The 12,337-nt window shown below is 39.6% G+C and overlaps 1 protein-coding gene and 1 pseudogene across 3 annotated transcripts in view; both read left to right on the forward strand.

The window, feature by feature from the left end:
• The window catches only part of Glis3 (GLIS family zinc finger 3), a 466,502-nt gene that overhangs the window by 23,019 nt on the left and 431,146 nt on the right, over positions 1-12,337 (forward strand). The window lies entirely within an intron of this gene.
• LOC147825936 (melanoma-associated antigen 10-like) overlaps positions 1-12,337 on the forward strand; it is a 136,153-nt pseudogene that overhangs the window by 9,111 nt on the left and 114,705 nt on the right. The window contains exon 2 of the transcript XR_015440094.1: positions 1-12,337. This exon is cut by the window's right edge and continues 114,705 nt beyond it. The product of XR_015440094.1 is annotated as a melanoma-associated antigen 10-like (transcript).

Consider the following 12,337-nt stretch of genomic DNA (forward strand, 5'->3'; position numbering starts at 1 on the left):
TGGAGTTGGATGGGACACTGGAGCGTGCAGGGGCCTTGGAGCCTCAGCTCACAAACGGCCCCATTTTCTGCAAGATGCAAGATGACTGTTTGTTCCTTGCCTCTGGCCGGTGTCCACTGCTGCCTTCTACCTCTGGCAGGGACAAGGGAACTGGCGTGAGGAGGATTGAGGTGAGTGTGCTACTTGTGTGCCATTGTGGTAGCTGTGAGGGTCTGTCCTTGTCTTGTGTGGAAGGAACCCAATGTTAAATAGCAACTGATAAAGCACCAAGAAGGGGTGGGGGCGATCTAAAAAGAAAGGAAATGTCTTTTTTTTCTTACTTTTCAAATATGAGTCCCAGCAATTCTGTTTTGCACTGGTTCTCACAAGTTATGTAGCTGACCTTAGCAGGTGCACATTGGACTTTGAGAAGCACTGCTGCGGGAGAAGAGCAGGATCGTGGACTCAGAAGACTCACAGTCCTGGAGTTGACCCTGGCAAGCCAGTTAGCCTCCCTGCCTCAGTTTGCTTCTCTGTAGAATGGGGGTCTTGTTTTATCCTCATTCCAAATGGGCAGAATCTAGTCAAAGGGCGTTCATGGCCATGTGCCCTTGGCTAAGGAGGAGGGTGTGTGTCACACAAGCTCTGAGCCAAGAGGGTTGGCTTTCCAGATTGTCAATCCTTGTGTGGAACTCCCTGGTACCTGTAAGATGATGGGATGAAAATGACATTTGTGTTTGAGGATTGGATGATAAAGGTGAAAGTACATTTTAAACTGTAAATAGCCAGGGGCACATAAAGTCTGGTTGTCCCTTGATTACAAAAGAGTGTATGGCAGTATGGACTGTAAGCCACAGCACCTGCTGCTGCATGAGCAGGCTGTCACTACTCCACTTCCCTCCATTCCATGGCTTGTCCTCTGAAATAAAGGTCCATTGCTTCGTCTTATCTCCATGCCTGGACCGTGTGCAAAGCTAGTATGTGTAGATTTGGATCCCTAAAACTGTATTTTCACAGTTTGCTTCAAAAACTAAAAAGAAAAAAAATCCCTCAACGACAACAAATACACATTAAGGGCCGGGGATTTAGCTCAGTGGTGCCGCACGTGCCTCAAAAGCTCAAGGTCCTGAGTTCTATCGCAGGTACCGCAAAAACAAAAAACAAAAAACAAAACAAACAAAAACCCCAAATACACACAAGGTAAGATAAAACATTTTTAATGTTTATCTCTCATCTAAAGTTTTTGTTCTATTTAGGTAGGGTGAGCATATAATTTATTATCCAAATTGGCACACTTTTAAGACTGAAATGGGAACCTATTAATAGTTAAGCCCAAGACTATTCTAGACCAAAGGGTCACCCTCTTTAGAGGAAAGCTTGATTGCATTTAGATTCAGAATCTTGCCCAGTTGCCTTAAGGTAGAGTAGTTCAACCTACTTGGCAGGGTTAGTCTCATATAAGTCAATAGCAAAATTACACCTTGGGGTCAGTGAGTGATTATAGCTTATTATTATGTAGAGCACATATATTTTTGGTTGTTCTAGAATGGAAAGTAAACTAGCTAGCAGTCATTTAGCACTTTATATACTCTAGATCTGTGGTGAGCGTTACACAACTTAGTCCTCAACAATCTTATGAAATGTCTCTGTTGAAAACATGAGAAAAGAGAGGAAAAGATGAAGAGCATTCAGTGGAGGAGCTGGGCATCTTAATCCACGTCTTGTTAACTCCAAATCCCCAAATATCTCGGTATAAAATGTTTGTTTTTTTGGCACATAGATTTTGCCTCAGAGGGTTAAGTTCTTGGGAATTGAGAATAATTTCCTGAAAGATATGTTATGTCCAGAAGAATTTCTGCTATGTATGGTGGTGTAGTGTCTAGTATATGTTTATTTTGGAAAAAGCAAGCTGAAGCAGAGAAATCACTGAAGTAAATTGTTGCAGGTGTTTCTGTTGACTTGAGTGCCCCTTGTTACTTGCTTAACATGGTGGTTTTGATACAGTTGAGTAAGCAATAAGAAGCGAAGAGGAAAGATAGAGAAATGGCTGAATTTTGATCCTTTTTTTCCAGTCTGCTGGTACACTGAGTGGAACTGCTCACTCAGCTCCATGATTAGGGCATATTGTGTGTTTGTGTGTGTGTGTGTGTGTGTGTGTGTGTGTGAGAGAGAGAGAGAGAGAGAGAGATTGATTGATTGATTATGAGAAATTGGTTCTGTAATTATGGAGGCTGAGGAGACTCACTATCTGTAGCTGGCAAGCTGGAGACCCAAGAAAGCCATTGATATTGTTCCAGTCTGAGTCTGAAGGCAGGAGAATACCCATGTTCCAGCTCAAAGATGGACCTGCATTAAACGTTAATTAGGCTACAAAAGATTTGGCTTCTGACTGTGGTAAGACTCTTCATTGTCTTCTCAGTCTGCCATGTTGGAAAGTCTGATGTGGCAGGCAACAGGCTGAATTCTGACCAACGGAGAGGAAAAGCTGCCCTTAGCCCAATAACGGTCAAGAAACTGAACTCTGCTAACAGTCATGTGAGCTTGGAAGCAGATGCTCCTCTCTTCCAATACCTTTGGATGAGACTGTGGCTCCAGCTTACACCTTGAGTATAACCTATAAGAGACGCGAAGTCAGCTATGCCACACCGAGATTCCTGACCATAGAGACATATCAAGTGGATATATATTTTAAGCCACTAAATTTGTGGTAATTTGCTATATAGCAATAGATAACTAGTACAGTTATTTTCTGGGTTTTCCTGTCGTAAAAGACATACTTTTTTATTCAGTACTGGGAACTGAACCCAGATTCTTCACACTGAGCTACATTCTCAGCCCTTTTTTCGTTTTTTTTGGAAACGGTCTTGCTAGGTCACTGCATTGCCCAGGCTGGGCTAGAGCTTGGCGATCCTCCTATCTCAGCCTCCTAGAGTGCTGGGATTACAAGTTTGCACCACCAAGGATACACTTTCAGATTAGGAAATATCTAGGAGAAGGAAAGAAGAAATTGACTTCTGTTGAGGGCCTGTTTAATGACAAGCTTTAACTTGAGGAACCGTAAGGAATTTTTTATTACTCCCAGTAATAAAACCGACATTCAGGGAAGTGAAATTACTTGCTCAAGTTCATTTCCATGGCTGGTAAGAGGCACAACCAAGGTTTAATGTAGCCTGTCTTACTCCAGTGCCCCTGCTCTTCAATGGTTAACTCCCATGAGAAACATCGGTGTGGCATTTTACCTTGAGAAAAAGGTAACTAACAACTGAGTTTTAAAGCATCATCGTGGCCTTGTCCTCAGGTGTCACTTTCCCCCAGTTGTGGGTTCCTACCAGGTATTCTTTTGCTCTTTTCTTCTTGCTATCTAAACATGTGTTTCACAGTCCTATTTTTTGTTGGTTATTATTCTGAAACAATATTAATAGTCAGTATTATCTACTTACTATTCACAATTTTAAAGATAAATGTAATTTCTAAGTTGAAATGCAAGAGAAGTATAAAAGCAATACAGTTTAGACTGAAATATGGATTTAAATATGAAAAATGCTCCAACATAACCACACTAGAAAGATACAATGAAATAGTGAGCTAAGCTTTCATTTAAAAGTGGAATTAGCTAATGCTCTTGTGATTTAGGTAGGTTATATGGTTGATTCAAATATTTAGTAGCTTTGCTTTCAATCATATGATTTGTGAGATGTAGACAATACTTTGTATTATCTTTATCAAAATAATGATCAGTGGTCCCTTGACTTGCACTGTAATTTAAAATAATTGAGCATAAATAAGAATCATGAAATAAAGTAGACTTAGATGCTAAACTCAGATAAACACTGATAGGACTGGCCTGGTCATACAGTGTGTTTGGATGATTCTGAGCATGTGTGGGGAGTGTGGAAGATGTCTAGAGTTTACATGGATAAGAGGCCGAGAGAACGTACCATATCTCAGGTGGAAGAACTGAATTAGACATTAAAAAGAGCTCCTGCTGGCTGCAGTGGCACATGCCTATCTATAATTCCAGCATTCTGGGAGGCCGAGGGAAGTTCAAGAACAACATTGGCAATTTAGTGATTTAGCAAGACACCCCCCGCCCCGAAAAAAAGCTCCCTGTGTTACAAGTTTATTTTTTTAGTGTATTTAGGTGAAGATTTTGAGTTACTATCTTTGTCAGTTTAATAATGTCAATGATTTTGTGTAGTGTGAGAAAATTTGGACTAAATGCTCATCCAATTATATTTGCAAAAAAGGGAGAAGCTGCTCCAGTTATTTTAACAGAAAATTGGAATTTGTTAAAGAGAGAGAGGGAGAGAGAGATCTGTCATTAAGGCTTAGATAGGAACTTCAGGAAGCAACTACCACCTTAGGGCTGGAGGGTCAAAGGGAAGAGCTTGCTCGAGCCTTGGAGCTGACAGCCCGCTGGTGCTGGTAATGTAGAGAGCTGCAACAAGCTGCCCTTCCAGAGACTTTTCCAGAGTCATATGACCAAGTATGGGCCCTACCCTCTGTGAAGTATCATTGCAAATCCAGGAGCGCTCATGCAGTTGTCAAATCAGCAGTGATTCTCAAAACACAAGTCAGGGTATATTTGTGACTAGCAGGACCATTTCCACCTCTTAATCTGATTCTTAAATTGTTGAGATAATAAATAGTTAGGTCTAGGCAAAGTGCACTAAGCTATGCTATTGACATCCTGTCAAAATATTTTGTACCAATGATGCTTGTATATATGAAGTGTTTAGAAAAAGCCCCAGAGAAATAAAGCAAAGTATCTTTTTCATGATTCTTTTTTTTTTTTGTGGTACCAGGGATCAAACCTAGGGATCTTGCACTGGCTAGGCAGGCGGTGGAACCACTGAGCTAGATCCCAGGCCTTTCATGATTTCTTTATAGTTTAAGTCAGATTGAAAGGATAGTGATAGCCAATACATACCATTTATGTTATAGTAGATGTTTATAAATGCTTGATAACTTGTTTTTTATGTATTAGTATGAAAAACATCACATTTAATCTGGCCTAAAACCCAGAAGGTAGGTATCATTAGGCTAGCTATTATTATTATTCTGCACTTCCATTTTAGAGATTAGGAAATTAAGATACAGTTGAGTCATTTGCTCAAGGTCACATAGCCATTAAGTGGCAGACCCAGGATATAAGCAAGTCAGTTGGCTCTAGAGTACATGCCTTTCACCATTAAAACCACACTGTATTTGGTTTTTATACAAAAAAGAGAAAATCTATTCTTATCTATGGATGGATAGCAAATTCATTCATTTCTTCAACAGTGATGTAACACAAACTCCTAGCTTGGTGAGCAGGAGAATGAAACCCAAAACCCGTCTTGCATTAACTTTCTTTGAGGTTTTAAGAGAATAAATTAAGCAATCTAGGCTCTTATTCTATAGAATGAAGAAGTCAAAGGTGATGATTTCACAGATTCTTTATAGCTTTCATTGTTTTATGATTTGTAAAGTGATAGAACTTGGTCCCCCTTTAGGAATTGGGAGCTGTAGATGGAGCCTGCCTTGCAGGAAGAGTTAACAAAGTTTTCTAATATGTATCAGCCATTGACTTGGTACCAGTGTACTACTGATAGTTAAGTAGCTAAGGATTGTCAAGGATAAAGAGATTAAAGACTTGCTTTAGTCACATATTTGGACATTGGGGCTGGTTGTTGTTTTATTTTCCACTGTTTGCTGAATTTCAATTTTTTTTTTTAACATCCAAAACTTAATCTTGTCAGGACCTGACAGGGCCCTACTTAGAAGTCATCTCATTTCTGGGGAGGTTAGCCAAGAGTGAATGGTTCTTCTGTTAGTGTCACTTGCTTCTTTTTTTTTTTTTTGGTACCGGAGATCGAACTTGGAACCTTGCGCTTGCGAGGCAGGCACCTGAACCACTGAGCTAAATCCCCAGCCCTTCACTTGCTGCTTAAGGGGCTGTCTTGTTCCCCATTTCATAGGTGATTTGTATATAAACTTTGATCCGAAGATGGCGACATGGAGTACAGAGGCTATAAAAGGTGTAGGAACTAGAACAACCTAGCAAAAATGCTCCCAGATTAGAATATAGGAGATGAGTTTGTTGGGTTAAAGAATCTTATTGAAAAGTTAAGGAGGGAACATGGGTGTGTGAGGAGTGGGCATATACATGGGGCAGCTGTTTTCTTAGTCTCTGAGTGAGGACATTTCCTCTTTACTCACAGGTATTTTTTTTCCCTCTGTTCCTCCTCACTTCCGCATTTTTCAGCGTCTTGATTTTTATGAAAGAATTAAGTTTAGTCTTCAAAGGCTTTAATTAGGTGAGCTGTATTACAGCATGTAGCACTTCATCAGCAGTTTTATAAAGTTTATGGGCTTATTTAGAGTCCATAAGGGTTTCAGATTAGGTACTGAGAATTGTCAGTGTCAAAATTGATATTATTTTTGGTTAATTTAGAACAACAGAATAGTTTTGGCTCATGTTCATTGATAAAACTGAATGCAGATATAGTTCGTTTTCCACATAATTCTTCCCAATTTTTGAATTGTGTCAGGGTAGTTTTTACTATTTATCTTAATTTTTCAATCATTATCATAGTAGATGATATCTATCCCATACTCATTCAAGAACCATGAGGTTGATAAGAGATTGTACATGTGTTTGCAAAATGGAGGGCTCCAATTGTATATACTATGTACCATGGGTAGTAAGACTCTTGGTACCTTGACAGGGGACACAGATGGTTTACTTCTAACTTATGTTATAGTAGAAAAAAGAAAGTCAATATTGCATCTTTGATCTTGTGGGACTTGTTGTTAGATCTTGAGCCAGTTTAGAATTCAGCTAGAAAATTTTCTTAACGATGTGTCTTTCTGAGGCACTCCATACTGTACAGTTACTCAAAGTTTGAAACAAGTAGTTGGATTGGTTTGGTTCTTTATGCATAAGTCAGGTGGCTAATTTTCCTGGTGACAGATGAAGTTGAGAATTAAAGTGAATGTATTTTATTAATAATGCTCTGCTTTGGTTTACTCCAGATTGTGAACTTGTCACTTCAAGTAGTTTTTGTTTAAATTTATAATCTTTAGAAAGGGAGAATTCATAGTGTGGGTAATATGGGTGGTGAATGGCATGATGAGTGTCTCATTGGATTTGTTACTGCCCTAATGTGACACGTGGTCTCTACATAGGCATTTCTGCATTGGTCTTTGACCAGTAGTCTCCCCTGTACAGTATTTGGATAAAAGAGGTCTTGTGATGTAATATATAAATTAAATTTCAAGCAATGCAAGTGACATTTCTTTTTCTGTGTTAGGAGGTAGAATTGACATATTACAAGTTATTCTAGCACAATCATCCCATTTTCCAGAAAGTAATATAGAGATGGTATAAGGATGTTGACCAGGGCTGTGATTGATCTGAGATTTAATCCCAACTCTGCCTTTATTAGCTCTGGGACCTTAAGCAAAAGACTTACCCTCTCTAAGGGATTGTATTTGTACTTGTAGAAAACTTTAAAAATTAAAATAATGGATGTTTAGAATTTTAGCATAATTCTTGGCACATAAAAATGCTAATATGTTAAGTAGCATATTGTGAGATTTGCATAGTAAACAACAGACTCTACATCAGATAACTGGGTCTTTTGAGCTTGAGGTGTTTTCCTTGTCATCTTTCATGAGATGTAAACTCTGAGGACAGAAGATTGTGATGCATCAAAGTAACTGCACTCAAGTTATATTCTGATGGAAATAGCAATCAACGAGTAAATACCTGAGATGTATGTCACAGGGTAATAAGTGCTATGGGAGAAACAAAGGAGAATAATGGGTATTAGAAGGATGGGGAGAAGATTTCAGAAAGGGTTCTAGGGAAAGCTTCTTTGAGTCAAGTGAAGAGGGAACCATCTGAAGGTCTAAGGAAGAATGTTCCTGGAAGACAGAAAAACACATGTACAGGACCTGATTTAGCTCAGGTATAGCTAGGTCACTTCAGTTCTTAGAGGTAGGGAGTTCAGAGATTCCAAATGTGATGGAAACTCTTTGAGGACTTTTAAATAAAGGATTTTCATGACCTAACTTGCATTTTTAAAAAAGAACATCTGGTTCCTATGTTGAAAATAGATTGTATGGGAGGTCAAGAGGGAAAGCAAGAACACCAGTTAGGTTATTGCAGCAGCCTGGTGAGATAGGTGGTGGCTTAAGCTGGGGTGGTAGTGGTGGAAGTTTAGATTTGGAATAGCATGATCAGTAGGATTTGCTGAGGATTGGCTGTGAGCCAATAAGAAGCAGAAGAATCAAGGAAGACTTCCAGATGTGTCCCAAGCACATAGTGTATGGTAGTACCATTTCCTGAGATGGAGAAATCTGGGGTTGGGGGTAGTAAATCAGGTTTCTGTTTTAAATATATAATATTTGGGACATAGTCAGACTTTTCATGTGGGGATGTTGAACACCTAATTGGATATACAAATCTGGAGCTTTGAAGTGAAGTGGAAGCTAGAGATAGAAATGGAGGTTCATAGATAGAGATGATACTTGATGTCATGAGTCTACAAGGAATCACCTAAAGAGAGAATGAAGGTGGAGAAATTTGCCCAGGCTTGGAAAATCAATGTTGAAGGCTGAGAAGAAGGAGAAATTTGTAAGATGCAACCAACGAAGTCAGAGGAAAACCAGGGTAGGAGATGTCTTAGAAGCCAAGTGAACAAAGTGACTTAAGTATGAAAAAGTGATCAGCTAGGTCCGATGGTGGGAGGTGGGATTAGATGAAAACAGAAAATGCAGTATTGCATTGAAAAAGAGGAAGGTCCTTGTTGCCCTCAGGAAGAGGAAAAAAGCCATGTTGTGCCTGGTGTTTTTGCTACGTCCCTGTGACTGAGCAGTGTTTGGAATGTTAGAGAGACATAAAGATCTGTAGAATGAATGAGTGGTTGAATGAATGAAAGAATAGACAAGCCCGACTTTCCTCCTTCCTTTTGGCCACAGGGTAATCTTACTTGTTTTAGACATTATTTTTTTAGTCTCACTTGAGATAAAATCATGGGATTATTAATAAAACATACACATAGCCTCTTTCTTTCTGTCAGCAATTTGTGATAGATTCAACCTTTAATCCATATGTCAATTAATGAAAACTGTATAAACCATAATGGTTCTAAACATTGTTCTACATTATACCATAGGGCGAAGTAGTTCAAAAAAGCAACCTAATCCATTAAAAACCACATCCAGACTTTCCTCCTTGCTCTTACAGAGTGTGTGTTAGCCTTCTGGGTAATTTATTACTTACATGCTGTTGTGAGAACACTTTTAGTAAGGAAGGTGCAAAGTTACTTCAGTGATCAAGCCCAGGGCCATTTAAATCCAGGCCATGCAGCTTTCTCCTTATTGTCAAGCATAAACCAGCATGGGTTCACTTAATCTAGCCTTGCACTTTCACAAACTGTTTTCTGAGGTATCATGGGATGCCACAGTGAGTTCCTAGAGAGACTGTAGGTTATTTTAATGTTTTTAAGGCAAACACAGAAATAATCAGCATTTGTCAGCTACCATGTGAGCTACTGGCTTAAGGTGGTTCATAGTTGCAGTATTAGATCACAGCATTCCTTTCAATGATGTCATATCTTTGCAAAGCTTGGCTTTCAGGATTTGCTGTGATAAAAAAGCCTCCACCATATAAAGATTAATGTGGAGCAGGAAATGGGATGGCTGCACCCCATCTAATTCCAGATTGTGTAGTGCCCAGTACTGGGGATCAAACCCAGGGCCTTGCACTGAGCTATGCCCCAGATTGTTTTTAAGTTAGCCACATAGGGTCTTGCTAAGTCACCAAGGCTGAGTTCAGACTTGTGATCCTCCTGCCTCAGCCTCCAAGACTGTTGGAATTACAGGTGTATTCCACCAAACCTGGCTTAAATTGTGGTAAATTAAGAATGAAATAAAAACATCATTTACTTCTTTTTAAATAGCTATAAGCTTGTAAGAACATGAATACTTAGTAAATTGTTTAGATCTACCACATGAAATTTTTAGGTATTTCTCTTGGCCTGGAGGTGCCATGAAAAAATAGAGACATCAGAGTGTCATGAACTGAGAAGATTGCTAAGTTTGATTTAGCATTTTGGACATCTATTAAAGAGAAAAGGGAAGGGGGCATCCAGCTACCTTCTGCAGCTTGGCCTCTGTACTTCTCTGCATCTTGCCCCAAATTGATGCCACTTGGTACTCTGTCAAGGGTTGATGAGTGATTGGATGAATTTGCAAAAATAATAGATATCTACGTGTGATGCAGTTTCTGTCAAATGAGTATTCTTCCATTACAGCTTGTTGGCAGCCCCTTCTCACAGATGACTAGAGTTACTCCCCAACCAGGAGAAAGTCAGAGAGCATTCTCTCTCCTTTCACCCTCTTCCCACCCGGCCCTCGTTGTAGCAAGCATTCCACCATAGCTTCTGGAATAGGACTATTGTAAGGCATGTAGTTCAGACAGATGGTTAAGGAGACTTTTAGGATTAGAGTGGATCTCTCTCATGAAAGGTTATTTTGTTTCTGTTTTATTTTTCTGTCCATGAACATGTGTTCTAAGCTCTAGACATGGAAGCGTTCACAACATGGCCTTTTATGACGTCTGAACCACCTGGATCTGTTGGACAGCCCTCTTTGTAGACAATATTATAGGATACACTGTTGTGGTGTACTGTATTTAGTGGTTCAAAACTCAAAGTCCCTATCTGTTCATAGCAAGAGTACGTTTTTTGAGATTCAAGATGAGAGAGTGGAAAGGACCCATTTTCATGGGCTGTGAGGCAGGGACACATGCTTTAAGACTCCGAAATGAGAACTTGGTGAAAGTGCAGGTTTATGGCCATCAAAAAAGATGAAAGGCAGATAAGTGAGTGAGTTACATAATGTGGCATCATCCTTTTGCTCAGGGTACTGTACGGACTCAGAGTGTCTGGGAGGTGTCTTCTACCTTCACTTCTGTGTCTTTTTTTACTGAATGACCCTCTTGAGTTTTTTTCCCTAGGAGAAATTGTCAATTTATTCTTGATACTGCCCTCAGGTTTAGTCTTGAAAATTACTCTGAGCTGTGAAGATTCCGCATTTTCTCCCCCACTATACAGCTATTCTTCCTATCTCTGTCTTTTTTCTTTCTAGCCTCCGTGTTCCCATCCATACCTTTACCAGCCCCTCTGCTCTCTTTCCATCTCAATCTACTTCATCCCTCTTCCTTTCCCCCTTTCTCTTTCTTCCCTCCTTTTCTTCTATCCTTACCTCACTTTGCTTCCATGATGGCAGAATCCTCGAGCTCTGCTTCTCATTTTCAGGTATGCATAAAGGAAATAAATGCTCACAGTGAATTTTGGACATCACTCTAGCCCTGAATGTTGCACAGAGCTTTGGAATATTCTGTGTTAAACTCATAGATAGGATCTAGATGAGCCCTATGAATGTATTATACCTTTAGATGAGTTAGTCTGGACTAAATTCCTCAATCCGTTCTCCAGAATGCCATAAAATTTGGAAAGATTAGTTTCTATATTCTGCTTGGGTTTCAGCATCTCTTAGTACCATTATCTCTAGAGTAGCACTATGGGAATATGAATATCCAATCTCCACAGCAGTTCTGACCTGTGGAAATACAATGATAGGCACAAATATGAACCATGCACATAGTTTTAATTTTTAGTAGGGGTATATAACTTTGGCTTAGCCACATTGCTATTGCTTAGTGGCTATGTTTACTAGTGGCTTCTGTATTGGACAGTACAGCTCAGAGGAGTAAGATATGAAGAGCAAGAGAGATTTTAGGCAATCAGTGAACTGAAAGTAGTTCTTGACCTTTGTGCTTCCAGAAAGAACAGTGCATGGAGCAGGTGCTTGATGAGTAAGGTGAGCTTGGGAAGCATCTTAAAGTTCACCTGATTAGCTGAAGAGTGTGACCTGAATCAGGTAGAAGGCCAGAGATCTCTGCTATTCCTTCCATGCAAACACCAGTTCCCTTCCACATCTCCCTCTCTAGTTCTACTTCCTATACTTAAATTTCCCTCCTTCTTGGAAGTCTAGGAACTAAACAAAGACTAGTCTTGCTGGTGAAAATAACTCAGTAATAGTTCAAGTATGTCTTTAAATCCTGGAAACATTTTCACCCTTTTTACACCTTGGCTTACATGGTAAAAAAGATTTACATTATTCTTGAAATTACAGAATGGCCTTTTATTCCAGAAAGGCTCAAAACCGATGCATTTTCTTAGTTTGTGTGTCACAGTGACAGGAGTTGCTGCTCATCCCCACCCCACCTGAGACAGGGGCAAGTTTGAACAGGCCCTGCTTCCTGTGCCTTGGTTAAGCGTTACCTTATGTTCTTTGTTTTACT

The sequence above is a fragment of the Heterocephalus glaber genome, unplaced genomic scaffold, assembly GCF_053883595.1.
Source record: "Heterocephalus glaber isolate CG9 unplaced genomic scaffold, H.glaber_assembly_v1.0 deba00001481, whole genome shotgun sequence".
In the NCBI taxonomy this organism is placed as follows: domain Eukaryota; kingdom Metazoa; phylum Chordata; class Mammalia; order Rodentia; family Bathyergidae; genus Heterocephalus; species Heterocephalus glaber.